Raw genomic sequence first — 15,124 nt, forward strand, 5'->3', positions numbered from 1 at the left:
CCCTTAGCTTCAAAATAAGCCCAAGAAGAAAGTTATACCATAATTAGAAGAAAAGTTATGATTTTTTTTTGTTTACCTTGTAAGCATAAATTTGACATTTTTTATGAAGTTGGCAACCCTGCTGGACGGACACCGTGTATCACTGAGGGCTAAAATTTAACATATGTAATTAAATTCATGTCCCCTACCATCCTACAAAATTTTATGAAAATGTGAGATCGTCGGGTTGGGAGCTGTGATGTTTTGGCATGGAATGACCCTATTTTCAGCTAAATGCACACTTTGAATCCCACTTAACGAAGTTTAATGTGTACTTCACATGTATAGATACTAGATATTAATGAGAAATGAAACTCAACAGTAACCGACTGTTGGATATGAGGAGGAAACCAAGCATAAGGGATACGTTTTTATGTAATACTACTTGCCATGTATTGACTGATGATTAACAAACAATTTTTTATATAAAAAATGAAATTACTCCACAAATAAGACATTTAATAACATATATATGTTCCCAATAATTTACCAAACACACACTAAAAATAGCAACAAGAAAGTGGTAAAACCGAACAGCCACCTATGTATTGTAATGTATTTCAGATTTTACTGTAACTATTGGTAATGCTCAGTATATCAAACTGAAGTATAGTTTGTTGACAATGTTTGCTTGTCCTTTCCTTCCTTCTTTGTTGAGAAATCTACTTCTAGTGCATTACTACAAAAATGTTGAGTTTTCCAGAAACATAGTAAATTTGCCTGACATATCCGTGAATTTTCCAGAAAAAGACAACTTCCCTGACTTTTACAGGATTTCCATGTTTTCCAGACTGTTAGACACAGTGGATGAACGTGATGAAAAAACACTAACAAAGAAATGCCTATGCCCAAGCCAGAACTCGAACGGGGGGTCTCGATAGTGAGATGTTTGAGTTCAAAACTTGACGAGCTCGACCATGGAGGCAGTGATGCTAATTTGTTCTATTTGTCCACTGGCCATTGAGGACATACACAAAATGCTACTTGTTTCTGTATAATTAATTTGAAAAGATTACTAGGTGTGTGCAAGTAATGCCTGAATCACTCAAGACTAGATTTCCTGCTGGATATTCCAGTTGGACATGGACTAGTTGCGACACTTGTTTATTTGCTAGTTTTCGTCTTACACGATACTCCTTGCTGTACTTTTTGGTATATTTTTGTTCCCATAAGGCATTGCGCAGACGAGCGACTTGAAGAACATTGTAGGAGAATATATACTGCTGCAATTTTCCTTACAATTGCCAAAATGAAAAGAAAAGCATCAAATATAAATATGGTAGTAAGGTGTACTCAACATTCTTTTAATAATTCGGGTATGTATTGATACATGAGATTCGCAGGATTCATTCACAAGACAATATATGTTTTGTTCAACTAAATATGTCAAACTGGTAATCATGAAGATTTTTATTATCGGCTAATCACATCTGTCGTGTACAAATCCCATTGCTGTGGATAAACACAAATGCACCAAATTTCTGTTACTTTTATTATCGAGAAGCGAACAAAAAAAAAGCACAACCAACTCTGAAAAAAACACAGAAAAAACAGCTCCAGCTTTTCCTTGCCAAACTCACAGATTATCTTCACATGACCAAAGGTTTGCTCTGATTGGTTCTTACCACAGAATCTAGAAGAGAAAGCCAGTTGCAATTAGAGCACGGTCTAGTCTAGCAGCCAGTGTGGCAGCCATCTTTTTCAGTCAGGTAGCAAGTCGAGCGCCAACTAGAGTATTCCTACTGGAAATCAAGTTCCGTGAGGTTCAGCCTTAGACTGACTAACTAGAAAATAACTTTGTAACCTTCAGTAGCTACGTTTCCGAACACAGAGAAAAAGCGAAATGTTAAATTTCGCTACCATTTTCATGACCCACATTCGGTTAATAAACAGATCGCATCCAAGGCGCTGTGAAGCAATGTCACAGCTCCTGGAGTGTACCAGGGCAGAAGAGATACATAACAACTTGTGACGAACGAGTTAGGAATTCTATTCCACAAGAAGGAGAGACGCGTGTCGAAGATGCCACGTTCGCTCTGATGAATATTTATTGAAAATTTGTGATTCAGAGGGAAAAAAATAATATAGCGTGTCTACCCCAGATGCGGTATTGACTCCTTGAAAATTCTGCTCACAAGATGCAAGAAGCCGAAGGCACAAGAGATGGAATCTTGTTGCTATGGAATTCTCCAGCAACTAAACGAATTAGGAAAGCGTGCAAAATGATCCGACTGGCAATGATGTCAATTATAGAAACGGAGAAACTTGTTTGTGAAAGTTTGGGAAAATGCCAGAAGTGCGAACTGTTGAGTGAAGAAGTTTGAGAAGTATAAATGAGTTGGAAATAGATATCACGGCTGGAAATGAAGATCTTGGAAGTTCTGTACTACATCCCTACTGTAGTCACTGTTCCAGTGTGTTGGCATCTTCACCCATATTTAGGCTTGCTGTAGACGGAAGCACTTCCTTTAATATTCTTGCTAGTATAAACGCTTCCAAAAATCTTACAGCATTGTTTATAACTAACTAACTCTCCAGCCTTCTTTAAACCCGAAGGTTCATGGCTGCAGCAACACAGGCCTTCCACCTGTCCCTATCCTGAGCAAGATCTATATACTCTTTTCCATCCCTACCAATTTCCTTTAGGTCCATCTCAACATTATCCCTCCATCTTCGTCTTGGTCTTCCTACTGGTCTCTTACCATCAGGTTTCCAACAAGAATCCTGTAAACTCTTCTTTTCTCTCCCATTCGTGCCACATGGCCTGCCCACCTAAGTCTTCTTGATTTAATCATTCTAATAATATCTGGACATGAATACAAATTATGTACTTCTAAATTATGTAACCTTCTCCACTCACCTGTCTCCTCATCCCTTTTAGGTCCAAAGATTTTCCTAAGGATCTTATTTTCAAATACTCTCAATTTATGTTCCTCTTTCAATGTAAGGGACCAAGTTTCACATCCGTATAATATTACAGGCAAAATTACTGTTTTGTATATTTTAACGTTTAGTTTCTTAGATATTAAACGAGACGACAAGTTTATGAAGAGAGTTTTCACAGAAGCAGTCCGGTTAGCATTTGCAATTGCGTTGCGAAGCGTGTAGAGAACATTGCATAATGTATGCAGCACGAAAGGCACAGTAAATTATGCAGTTTTATTTAATAACTAATAAATTTTTATAGGAAGAGATATCATTTAAAGATTAAATGGATATTGAATTAAAGCGCTAACGCATAAACATACTGAAACGACAGGTATTGCTGGAAGACTACATTTTTTAAAAACATTTAGCAACCTCATATACATCTTTAGATATTTATTTCCATGAGCCAGTGTCCGTGTTTACAACTTAAACAACTAATTTATTCTTCCATACGCGTGTTGTTTGCGCTGTTAAGTATGTATTTAAGCAGCGCCTTTGACATCTACCTATAACCGTTTCGTTTTTGCTGTCGGTTGAATACATATCTTTTCTTAAAAATATGGAGTGATACATTGTTTACATCATACTCGGGGCCATCATTACATCTGCAAATGTGACGTAGAGGTCGCTTCTAATTGGTTATACCATGCGAGATGCTAAGAAAATTAGGATTGGTTCTATCTGTAAGATATGCCAGGGATTAAGCTATGGCATCAAAATGGTAGAAAATTTATTCAGTTTAGAGGGTAGAATTAGCAGAAACGTATAAAACATAACTGCCAAGAAAAATTCTCTCGTCTAAAGAGGGCCTTAGTTCGTCTCTACAAACAATCGCTGCTTCACTTTGTATCCTACCTAGATACTTCTGGTCTAGGTTAAAGCTGTCAGTGAAAAGATAAACCAGGGAATGGACAGACATTTCGCTCTGAGAATGGTGAGAACTGAAATTCTGCATCTTCCAGTCATACTTAAATGAAATTGTAATTTTTAAATTTTATATATTTATTTACAAATACACTTTATGAGGTATACTTTGTTCATTTGGTCTCTTAATGGCAAAATTTTAATCGACATCATAATTCTTGAGTCTCCACTCCATATTTGTCCAGCTCAACAATGGAGATTTCTACATCACATCGCACAGCTCTTTCCTTGACTAGCATTTCCTGGTATTCAGTTAGACCAGAGACAAGAGAGAGCCTATCACTATCCTCCTCCCTCCCTCCGCTCCTTTGTGAACATTCATCTTTCTAAGTTTTCGATATCACGTGTCGTCCCTTCCTAACACAGCCTCTAAGGGAGCTTGGAAAGATGACACTCAATGGGAAAAACTTATCTCTTCGACTTCCAATCCAGAGTTGAAACCCGAAAAGGCCACTGCTGAAGAGCTTTGATAGAAGCTTAAGTGACCATCCCAAAAGGATCTTCAATAACCCTCCTCCTTTCTCCGCAGAAGGCTTACAGCGTCTCAAATATCTGTCAGTGGCTTAAGGAAACTCCGGAAAGGTACACGTTGCTCCTAACAACCTTTCACGGTATCCGTTAAGGCCGCGTGGCGCACAAAAACGCGTGGAGCTGAACGAGAGGGAGATACTATGCCGATTAATGTTGGACGGAAGACAGAATTTTACATGTCAGCTTAGCCAAGTTTTGCATTTTTAAAGAATTGCTTTTTTCAAACACTCTAGCAATATGTAAGTTAATATAACTGTACAAAGCAAAGAAGAAAGGTTCAAGAACTGACTGTTACGAAAAGTACCAAAAGATTGCACTGATTATTGCAAGTAGAATTGCTTGCCTTTTCATTCTCCATAATAAATGCATGAGAGTCGATACGCATTTATTAATGATATTTTTGAAATTCGTTTTGTAGCTTAATAATTAACACAACTACAACGTGAGGAGAAATTCACAATCAAAAACTCGCAGTTCTCTTCTCTTCTACCGAGTATTTTAACACAGTTCAAGTAATTTTACACATTCCCTCATCTTAACAAATCTACCTTTTCACGGAGATACACGTCATCCAAAAATGTAAGATGCAGCTCGTAGAAAAGTCACTGAAACTCGTATTCATACTGAATTTTTGAAATCAGTATACAAATGTTTAACGAGACATATTTGAATTGTTATATTTCTTAAGCAATAATCTTTCTTTCAAGTCATTTTTGCTTATCTCGTGTACTCAAGAGGAGAGACAACGCACATTTAAAAAAGAACGCTACACTCGGAAGGACAAAATTATGCGACTGGCAGAATTTACACTGTTGCCAAATCGGCGCCAGGGCTGGATTTGTTCGGAGATTAAGAATACTGCATGTTGTTACTTCGGAGCCTGTCTTTGTAATATGCGTGATACAAAAATGGCATGCAAGGAGGAAGGGGGGGGACTAAAATAATAATAATAATCAATACGGTATTATTTTGCAATATTCTCCGTTTACAGGTGACACAACAGGTAGGGGAGATGTTTGTGTTATGTGTTCAATTAGAGAACATTTGTTTACGCTCAGTTTAGGGTCAGATAGACCAATCGGAACTGGATAGTTGAATACTATCCACAAAAGAATGATCAAATCAAAAAGATGTAGGTGTACTGCCTAAATTGATTGAATTGTTTTATGTTACTTCGCTTTATGCCACTTCTGCTAATCGCGAAGATGAGGATGAGTGATGATATGATCAAATTGCTGAAGGGTTACTCACAAAAAACACCCATGCCCATCCTTGTTAGGTAACCTGATGGTAAGAGACCTGTGGGAAGACTAAGCCGAGATGGAAATATTTAATTGGATCTGAAGGAGATTTGTAAGAATGATCCAAAGTAGAAAGTTTTCCCAGGATAGGGTCTCGTGTTCAGATAGTGTTATTGTGAGCTTCATCCGAAGGGAAAAGCTCTTCAAATCAAGCAAGTTGTTTAAAATGCATAATCCTCTTTAAGGAAACAAGATCGAAGTATAACAGGACGTGAGGTGATTTGGCGTCAATGGGCGCACGAACTGTATCCCGGGTGTTGAATGATTTGCGGTTTGAGTTTAGGAAGAGGGAACGATTGTTTGTTGTTTGACGACAAAAGAATGTCCGCGGTATTAAAAGATATCCCAGTAAGAAGAAACATGTTTATTATTTGGACCAGACGTGCTTTAACTCGGTGAGGGGAGGCGGGGGGGGGGGCGTACATTAATTTTTCTTAATGCCACCGTGCAAAACCACCGCCAGGGCTGAAGAAACGGATGAGAAAGGGAGAGGGGAAGGGGGAGGCTTATTGTATCACCCACTGACGGCAATCACGTCTTTGTTGAGGGCGCATATTTACTGTTCCGTGCAAAGAAAGGGAAGGATGATTAGCAAGAAATGGACAGACCAAGATTTGAATCCTGGTTTAGTGAAGTTTTTCATAAATTGAAACCAGAGTAATAGCAGCAGACAAAGCACGTGATTGTATATATCACCGATATCAAATCATGTTTTTTTTGCTGGTATAACTTGAAGTGCGTGTGTCTTACAGTAACCAAGTCTTTCATACATGTATTTTTTTATAAACCAAAAATAATAATTTGTCATTAAATTCAAGAGGGCCTTATATCTTTGTTTATTTTTATTTTTGCCTGCTCGAAATATACACACATGCTCATGGGCGTCCGGATGGGGGGAAAGGGGGGTCGTGCCCTCCCTGGAAAATGAAAGTCAACCATAAATTATGTATTTCACACATATAATTTCATTTTAGGCACAATAATATGTGTTAATTATTGCATTAACACCATAAATTCAAATTTAAGCATTTTTTTACGGAACTACACTGTTTTGGGGGAAAATGTGACTTGTTTGCCCTCCTGAAAAAAAAAAATAGCTTCCTTGCCCCTCCCTGGAAAAAATCCTGCGGACGTCCATGCACATGCTCTCATGTTTCGAAGATATTTCGCGTTTATATTAAGTAATGGCACATTTTAAAAAATAATTTATGCGCCGAAAGTACTTCTAAAATGTTATGTTTCAGGAGACAAAAAGAAACAAAAATACATTCCGCTTGTTATGCATGCGGGTTTTGATGTGTTGTGCGGTTGGCAATACTGTGGATTTTCTCAGTGTCTGCGATGTAAGAAGCTCGGCGGTTGAGGCAAGACTGGCACGGAAGATTCTGAACTCAGTTCTCGCGCGGATTGATACATAAAACCTGCTGCAAACTTAGCCTGACCCGCGGCTTAGCATGGAATTACGAAGACATGGACGTTGATGCGGTGGTGGTATTTTGGTTTGAGTTGGTGTTTTAAGTCCACTTTATGCACAGTAAGGCTAATGAGGACAGGACCTACAGTTTAAAGTGGGATCCGAACCACTTGTGCCTCCACCGGGGATCGAACCCGGGACCCCTTGATTACAAGGCAATGACGCTACCACTGCGCCATGGGGAGGCCCTGCGGTGGTGGTATTGTATTACATGTAGCTTTAATATGTCTTCGTGTTATTTGTTTCTTTATTACCAGAGCTAGGAATTTTAGGTGCAAAAATTTGCCAATAAAGGTGCAAAAAAGGTGCCAATTTTTGTACAAAAAAGGTGCTAAAATAGGTGCTAATTTTCAGATGTAAAATTTATTGTGAGCAGTGCATACATATATGATTCAACTTGTCTGGATAAACACAGAGTATTCTCTGGTTTTAAATCGTTTAATATAACTAAGCAAAGAAAATTCTCTGATACATTAGAAAGCGACATAAAGGAAAACATGCTTCTTCTTACTTGCTTAGAATTAGTCATCTAGAAAACTGTTAAAATATATTACATTCAAAATTTCTGTTCTTCTGAGTGAGGCTACATCTGCTGTCACTAAGCAGATACTTGTAAGTTGAAAAAGAACGTTCAACGTCAACAGACACAAGTGGTGCGTATTTTGTTTTCAACCTGTAATCCACATCCTTGTTGGTTGCAACTTCTTGAACATCAGGGCTTTTGGCTAAACTTTGTTCTAACTTCTCTTTCCCGACCCCTTGCAGCTCTCGTTGCACATCCATCAAAACAGCCCACTGTGCTTCCTTTTCAGGACACTGCTCCCCCAGTTTTGTGATTGCAGTAGTAAGGAAAGAGAAGCCATGTACAATATACAGTTCATCTTGCGTTTCCTGTTTAAGTGCAAGTTTTTTTGGCTTTTTTTACAGCTGAGGAATAAATAGGCAAAGCATCTAAAAATTTTGATATTGTATGGAAATGATTGCAAATAAACACTGCAGCTTTTAACCATGTACCCCATCTAGTGAGGATGGGAGAGGGTGGTAGTGGAAGTTTCGTAATTTCTACGTACTTCTGTATTCTAGAAGGAGCCTTTTTCAGTATTTTCTTAATGCTGGAAACAAATTCGTTCACATATGTATATTCATCTTTAAGAGTTTCACAAACTCTATGCAAAGCATGAACAATGCAGGTCACATGTTTTAAGTTAGGATACAAATTCTTCAGATTAGAAAATGCAGCTAACATGTAAGATGTTTGGTCTGTAAGAACTAACCACACACTATCATATTTTACGCCCTCTGGCCACGATACAAAACATGCATCATTGAAACTTTGCATTACACTTGCATTATCTGTTTTGCTGAGAAAATAAGTTTTTAAAAGCATGGATTTCACTTGATGTCCATTGAGAGGTGCTACTAAAATGTTCAAAACGTACCTGTTTTGCCTATCTGTGGTTTCATCTAGTATGAAATAGACTGGATGGTCAGCTACTACTTGCCTGATCTGCGAGATTTTAGCTTCATAAATAGGTCGAAGGTAAGATTTCCTTAAGGTGCTCTCATCTGGAACTGACTTCCCAGTACATTTTTGCAAATATGATTTCATGACAGGATTGTTAAGTTTCGAAAGAGGTATTCCGCACGCTATAAATGTCCTTGCTGTCTCACTGAAAAATTCATTTGTATTTCTAGAACTCGAAGATGCAAGCGCCTCACCAATGCATTGCTGTCGCTTCCCACCTTTACCATCTTGTAGTTCTTTATTCCTGACGTGCTTCCCACTTTGTAGATGCTGCACAACCCGAGTGTGTTGGTGTTTGTCATCAACAGCAATAGAAATATCACACACATAACACCTCAGAACAGATCCATCACTCTGAATGCTGTCACTGCTAAACTGTTTAACAATGTCCTGCAGTTTCCCAAAATTTACTTTATGTTTTGGCATGGTAAACAAGCAAATCCGATGCATCGATCAGTCGATCACAGACTGCAGTTAACTTGCTCGCTGAGACAGGAGAAGGAAACTAAAACAAAACAGCTTTCCTACAACAATTCGTAAACAATACAGCATAGGATAAAAAGAGCACAACTTCTAGCAATTGTAACGCGTCATTGTTGGCACTGTTTAAAGTCCGCGCGCTTACTACATTAACGTCCAAGAACTGAAGAAAGCCGATTAATTGTTGTGCGGTAAACAAGAATCGCATGCCAAGAAGCCGTGCCTCGAATGTGGGTGGGGTTAAACAGCGCGTGAGTTGTATTTAAAAAATGATAAAGATGCAAAATGGGCGAAAAGGTGCAAAATGTTCTGAGAATGTGAAAAATGTGGAAAAGGTTCTGAGAATGTGAAAAAGGTGCAAAAAGGTGCAACCGAAACACCATGAGTAGAGTTCAATACATGCTTATTTTGGGGATGAGCCATTTTTTACCCATTTTCACACACAAAAAAATTAAGGTGCAGCACCTAAAATTCCTAGCTCTGTTTATTACCGATCACACTTATCTAGTGGATAAACTTCAAGTATGCAAATCCCATTTTACATGAGTTCACACAATGCAATTTCTCCTTTGGTATGCGTCCATTAATAAAGTTGTTTTTTGCTTAATTGCTTAATGATGGGGGTTCATTCATTCATTGTCTTCTCCCTAAGGGCATGTTTTTCCTTGCAACCTCAATGCTTTGGTTAGCAGCATAGGACCCATTTATTTTGATATCGTCAAGTATATGGTATATTCTTCGTCCCTGGATTTTCTTTCCCTTCAATAGTAGCATCCCTTAGGAAACAGTTTATTCTCATCCAGTGGTTTAACCAATTTCTTTTTCTCTTCATGATTATCGCCAGCATTAATATTTTTTTCCCCAACTCTTTCTTGCACTGTTTCATTTCTCACGTTCTCTGTCCGTTTCACCCGTTCCATTCGTCTCCACAACCACATTTCCAGAGCTTCCAGGCGCTTTTTCTCACTTGTTCTCAGTGTCTATGTTTCCGCAATATACAGGGTGATTCTTTATGTAGTTTACAACTTCAATAAATTATAATTATTTATTGGAACCACATACAGACTTGGTTTATATGTCATTATTCAGCAAAACACTTCAAGTTTTGACTCACGTAGTGTTTAGTTGCGGACTTGATCACATGCGGCGCCACCGGTCTGTTGTTGAAAATGGCGACTTTCACTGGTGCGGAAAGAGCTAAGTGCGTGTTCAAGGAATTCCCTTACCTCTGTCAGGTAGTGCGGCGGGGCGCCATCTTGTTGCCACCATATGCGCCCATCATGGTCATCTTCATCCAACTGTGGATGAAGGAAGTTCTGGAGCATATCCAGATTGACTTTGCCGGTGATGGTGCTCTCAGAAAAGAAGAATGTCCAGATTACACTCCACTCGACTTTTTTGTGGGGGTTTGTGAAAGATAAGGTGCGCACCCCTCCCCTACCTCATAATCTTCAAGAACTTCAAGATCGCATCACAACAGCCATCGCTAATGTTACCCCTGAAATGCTGGTTAATGTTTGGAAGGAAAATGACTTTCGTTGGAATGTGTCCAGGATGACCAACGGTGCACACATTGAACCATAACAGATATCTAATAAAAAACTTGAAGTGTTTTGCCGCATAATGACATATAAATCAAGTCTGTATGTGGTTCCAATAAATAATTATAAATTATTGAAGTTGTAAACTACATAAAGAATCACCCTGTATAGAGCTACCCTCCATACAAAGCATTTCATTTAAAAAATGATGATATATAATCGTGTGTTATTTGTTGAAATTATTTATTGATTGATTGATTTGTTGTTTTAAGTCCACTTTATGCACAGATAGGCTAATCGGGACTGGACCTACAGTTTAAAGTGGAATCCGAACGACTATGTGCTTCCACCGGGTATCGAACCCGGGACCCCTTGATTACAAGGCGACGAGTTGAAATTATTTAATGTAAGGGAAATTATTCACATACTATTAAGGTTTCTTCTTCGTGAGAGTTTATATTGTATTAGTTATTGATGTTGACAAGTAGGTCTAACCGTACTACACGTAAACTCTCTTATGAAATTACGTAGTTGTAATTTGCTTCAAATAGCGTTGCCTCTAGGGAGCTATCCTTCATCTAAGTTACGATACGGTAGGCAATAATGAGGCCATAATCAATCACCGAAATACATATAAGAAGGAAACGGCTATGGTTATATCCATTTCTACCACGTCCTCTTGGCTCTACAATCCTCTTTGGGTGTGAAGCCATTGACAAAACAGGTAATCGATGTGAGAGACCCGGGACAACAATTACCGTACAACACGGTCCTTCAATTACGTGTGATCTGGTAGCAAGTCTGTTCCTATTTGCAGGGAGCAGTTAACCTTGACCCTTTCTAACTAAATCCAACGTCCTAACGGATAACAGGCGAGTTTGTCAAAGCCTCTTAAGACCACTTAATGGTCCGATGGGTTGATCTACAGTTTAAAGTAGGTTCAGAACCACTGTACACTGCGACGCCTCCGGGGGTTTAACCCGGGACCCGTTGATTACAAGATTTTTACCATTATATCATAAAGGCGAGTTTTCTTGTAAAGATATCAACCTTAAAATTGGTTTTCGACATTGCTAGATTTGCGACTAAATCTTTATGGCTTCTGAACCAGTAATACAGTAATTTGAGGCAATAAAACCAACAAGCTGAGCAATAGAAAAAAGTGGAAAATTGTACAGGTAGGAATTTGTGGAAAGTAACTTCAGATCTCCCTGAATAGCTTATTGACCATCCTCTCACCCCCAGAATTACATGTGATAACTAACTAACTCTCTAGCCTTCTTAAACCCGAAGGTTCATGGCTGCAGCAACACAGGCCTTCCATCTGTCCTTATCCTGAGCAAGATCTATATACTCTTTTCCATCACTACCAATTTCCTTTAGGTCCATCTCAACGTTGTCCCTCCATCTTCGTCTTGGCCTTCCTATAGGTCTCTTACCATCAGGTTTCCAACAAGAATCCTGTGAACTCCTCTTTCGTCTCCCATTCGTGCCACATGGCCTGCCCACCTAAGTCTTCTTGATTTAATTATTCTAATAATATCTGGACATGAATACAAATTATGTAGTTCTAACGTATGTAACCTTCTCCACTCACCTGTCTCCTCATCCCTTTTAGGTCCAAATATTTTCCTAAGGATCTTATTTTCAAATACTCTCAATTTAGGTTCCTCTTTCAATGTAAGGGATAATGTAACAAAATTTGAGACTACTGTGGACTTGCTGCACTTACAATCTTGTACGTATTACAACCATTGCTATCAAACATTTAAAGTTAGAACCAACATCAATTGAGATACAAATCTTAATGTTAATAAATGAATTATGTTCATATTTACAATTTACATTATACAGTAAAACCTCGTTAATCCGGACTAATGAATGGTGGGGATAAGTTGACCGGTTTATCGAAAGTCCGGCTGAAATAACCTAAGAGAACAGCAGAAAGTGCATAAAAACTCAGTTTATAGCAACAAAACAAGTTTATTATGGTGCATTTAAAAGGTATAGGTCTAAATACACTATACAGTACAGTACAAAGTCTACGGGAAACAGAATTTCATCAGTGGTTGACTGTCTTTTCTTTGGGAAGTTCTCTTGTTGACTTTTAGCCACATTTATAACCTTGCATTCTGCTTTTTTTGTAGTTCGCCTGTCCGGATTAAGCGAAGTCCAGATTAACGAGGTTTTACTGTACTGTAGAAATGTTTACTCACAATATATATATATATATATATATATATATATATATATATATATATATATATATATATATATATTGTATGTCATTGCTGAAATTCATCATAACGCTGTTACCACTAATCAAAAACATGGATATTGTACAAATAAAACCGTATATCCTTGCGAACAGGTATTTGGAAAAGTTATCTAGCATAATATGGAAGTTACGTAAGTACATGGGCTATGCTATCCTGCTTGCGATATCTTTCCTGCATCTTTGATTATTAGTTATTGTGCTCCTAAGATAATATTTCACTTGACTGATTATATTCTGCCCAATCGTTGTGTTTTTTTCTTAGGGTCTGGAGTTTGTGCTTTATACCATCAGCTTTGGTTTCTTCACATTTATATTCATTTTATAATCACTCTGGAGGTCTTTTCACACTTATTTTTTTTATTTTGTTAAGACCTGGTTCATCCTCACTTCGGAGTGGCGTGTCATCTACAAATTGGAAGCTTTGCTCTCCTGGGAGAACAATAACTCATGTTGGATGACGCAGGAGAGGAATTACAAGTTTGACCAGAAACAATCATTAAGATACAGGAACACAGATTTGGCTAAAAGGAAGAGTTTCGTTAAAGTAGTACTCGTATATGGATGCAAAACATTGACAGCGACTGAAGTTGAAAGGAAATATGGTTTTACGGGAGAAGCTTGATCAAATCGATAGACAAAATAAGATGATCCGAGACGTAATGGGCGTGGAAAGCTAACGTCTATAGAAGATCTAAGATGGTGGACCATATCCTGAGAGCTTTAGAATTGCAATGAAACGTTCCAGACTTCCCGGAAGAATATTGCACACTGGTTCTGATCTGTCTTTAAACTGCTGTCCGGGTTATTCTCTTGAGCTCCTGATGAATACTGATAATGCTACCACCTTTTAATCATGGACTCGATCCTCGTGGGGTAACACTGCTCAATGATTCGCAGCATAAAGTGAATTTGAAAAACTTTCTCGGAACCTTTTGCGCAAGGAATGGGTAAAAATCACACGTAATATAGTTCGTTATGAAGTTATCACGAATGAGCGAGTTAGGAAGAAATTTTGGGTTAAGATTTTTTCTATTATTACGTGGTTTCCGCGTACAAAACCATGATACGTTCTCTCCACTCACGGCAATAACTTATTTTCCCTGTACGGATTCAGGGAATGACCTATCACAAAGTATGTACCTGAAAATGTATACGGGATGCATGCGAAATAAACCACACGCTGGTTTCATTTACACGTTGATCACCTCATTCGAGGCTGTCCGACACGTCCTCCGTATGGTTTATTGCCTCATAAAACATAAGCCAGCGGAAGAATTATGATCTACATCTCTTTCGCGGATCAACTATCGGAAAATTTTCTACGTACCCTCGTGTAGTTCGCACATGATGGTTCAATGTTATCTGCGTCAGGAGCGGGTGTTAAGTTGTAAGCCAGTAATAATAGTGGCTTACAATTTCAAAATTGTACAATTATGAAGTGACGGGAGAGTATTAGAAACGTTAGGGGGTACGAAACTTGGTGTACTAGAGACGATTCCTGGAAAGCTACAATTTTGTCATTTGTGTCAAAAGAATAAGGAAGAAAGAAAGAAAAAGAAACAGGAGAAAACAGAGAGAAAGAGGAGAAGACAGAGGAAAAGAGAGAAACAAAATTTTAAAAAATAGCGAAAGTACCAAAAAGGAGAGAGAAAGAAACAGAGGAAGAATCTAGAGAGAGGAAAAATAAAGTATTCAGAGAAACAGAGGAAAAAAAAGAGAAAGGACAAGAGATACATGAGAAAACAGAAAAGGGAGAGAAAAAGCAGGAAGAAAGAGAAAGAAACAGGAGGAAATAGGTAAATAAACAGAGTAAGAAGAGAAAAAGTAGAGGAAACAAGAGGAAGAAAAAGAGAGATATAGAGAAACAGAGAGAGAACGTGAACGGGAGAAGGAGGAGGAAAGAGAAATGAATAGATAAGAGAGATAGTAGAGGAAAAGGAGAAACAAAGATAAAGAGAGAGGAAGAAAGAGAATGAGAGAAGTAGGAGGAAAGGTAAAGAAATAGAGGAAGAGAGAAAGAAGGACCCGGAAGAAAGAGATAAAGAGAAGGAAACGGAAACAAAAAAAAGAAAAACAGAAAGATAAGGAAACAACAGAAAATAG

At 38.2% G+C, this 15,124-nt stretch overlaps 1 protein-coding gene and 1 non-coding gene across 2 annotated transcripts in view; both read right to left on the reverse strand.

Moving 5' to 3' along the window:
• The window catches only part of TrissinR (Trissin receptor), a 117,177-nt gene that overhangs the window by 14,541 nt on the left and 87,512 nt on the right, over positions 1 to 15,124 (reverse strand). The gene's annotated exons all lie outside the window — the stretch shown is intronic.
• TRNAT-UGU (transfer RNA threonine (anticodon UGU)) lies at positions 7,311 to 7,384 on the reverse strand. Its single transcript has one exon. It is a non-coding gene; the product is annotated as a tRNA-Thr (tRNA).

Source organism: Lepisma saccharinum, chromosome 1, assembly GCF_977018435.1.
Source record: "Lepisma saccharinum chromosome 1, izLepSacc3.1, whole genome shotgun sequence".
NCBI lineage: Eukaryota > Metazoa > Arthropoda > Insecta > Zygentoma > Lepismatidae > Lepisma > Lepisma saccharinum.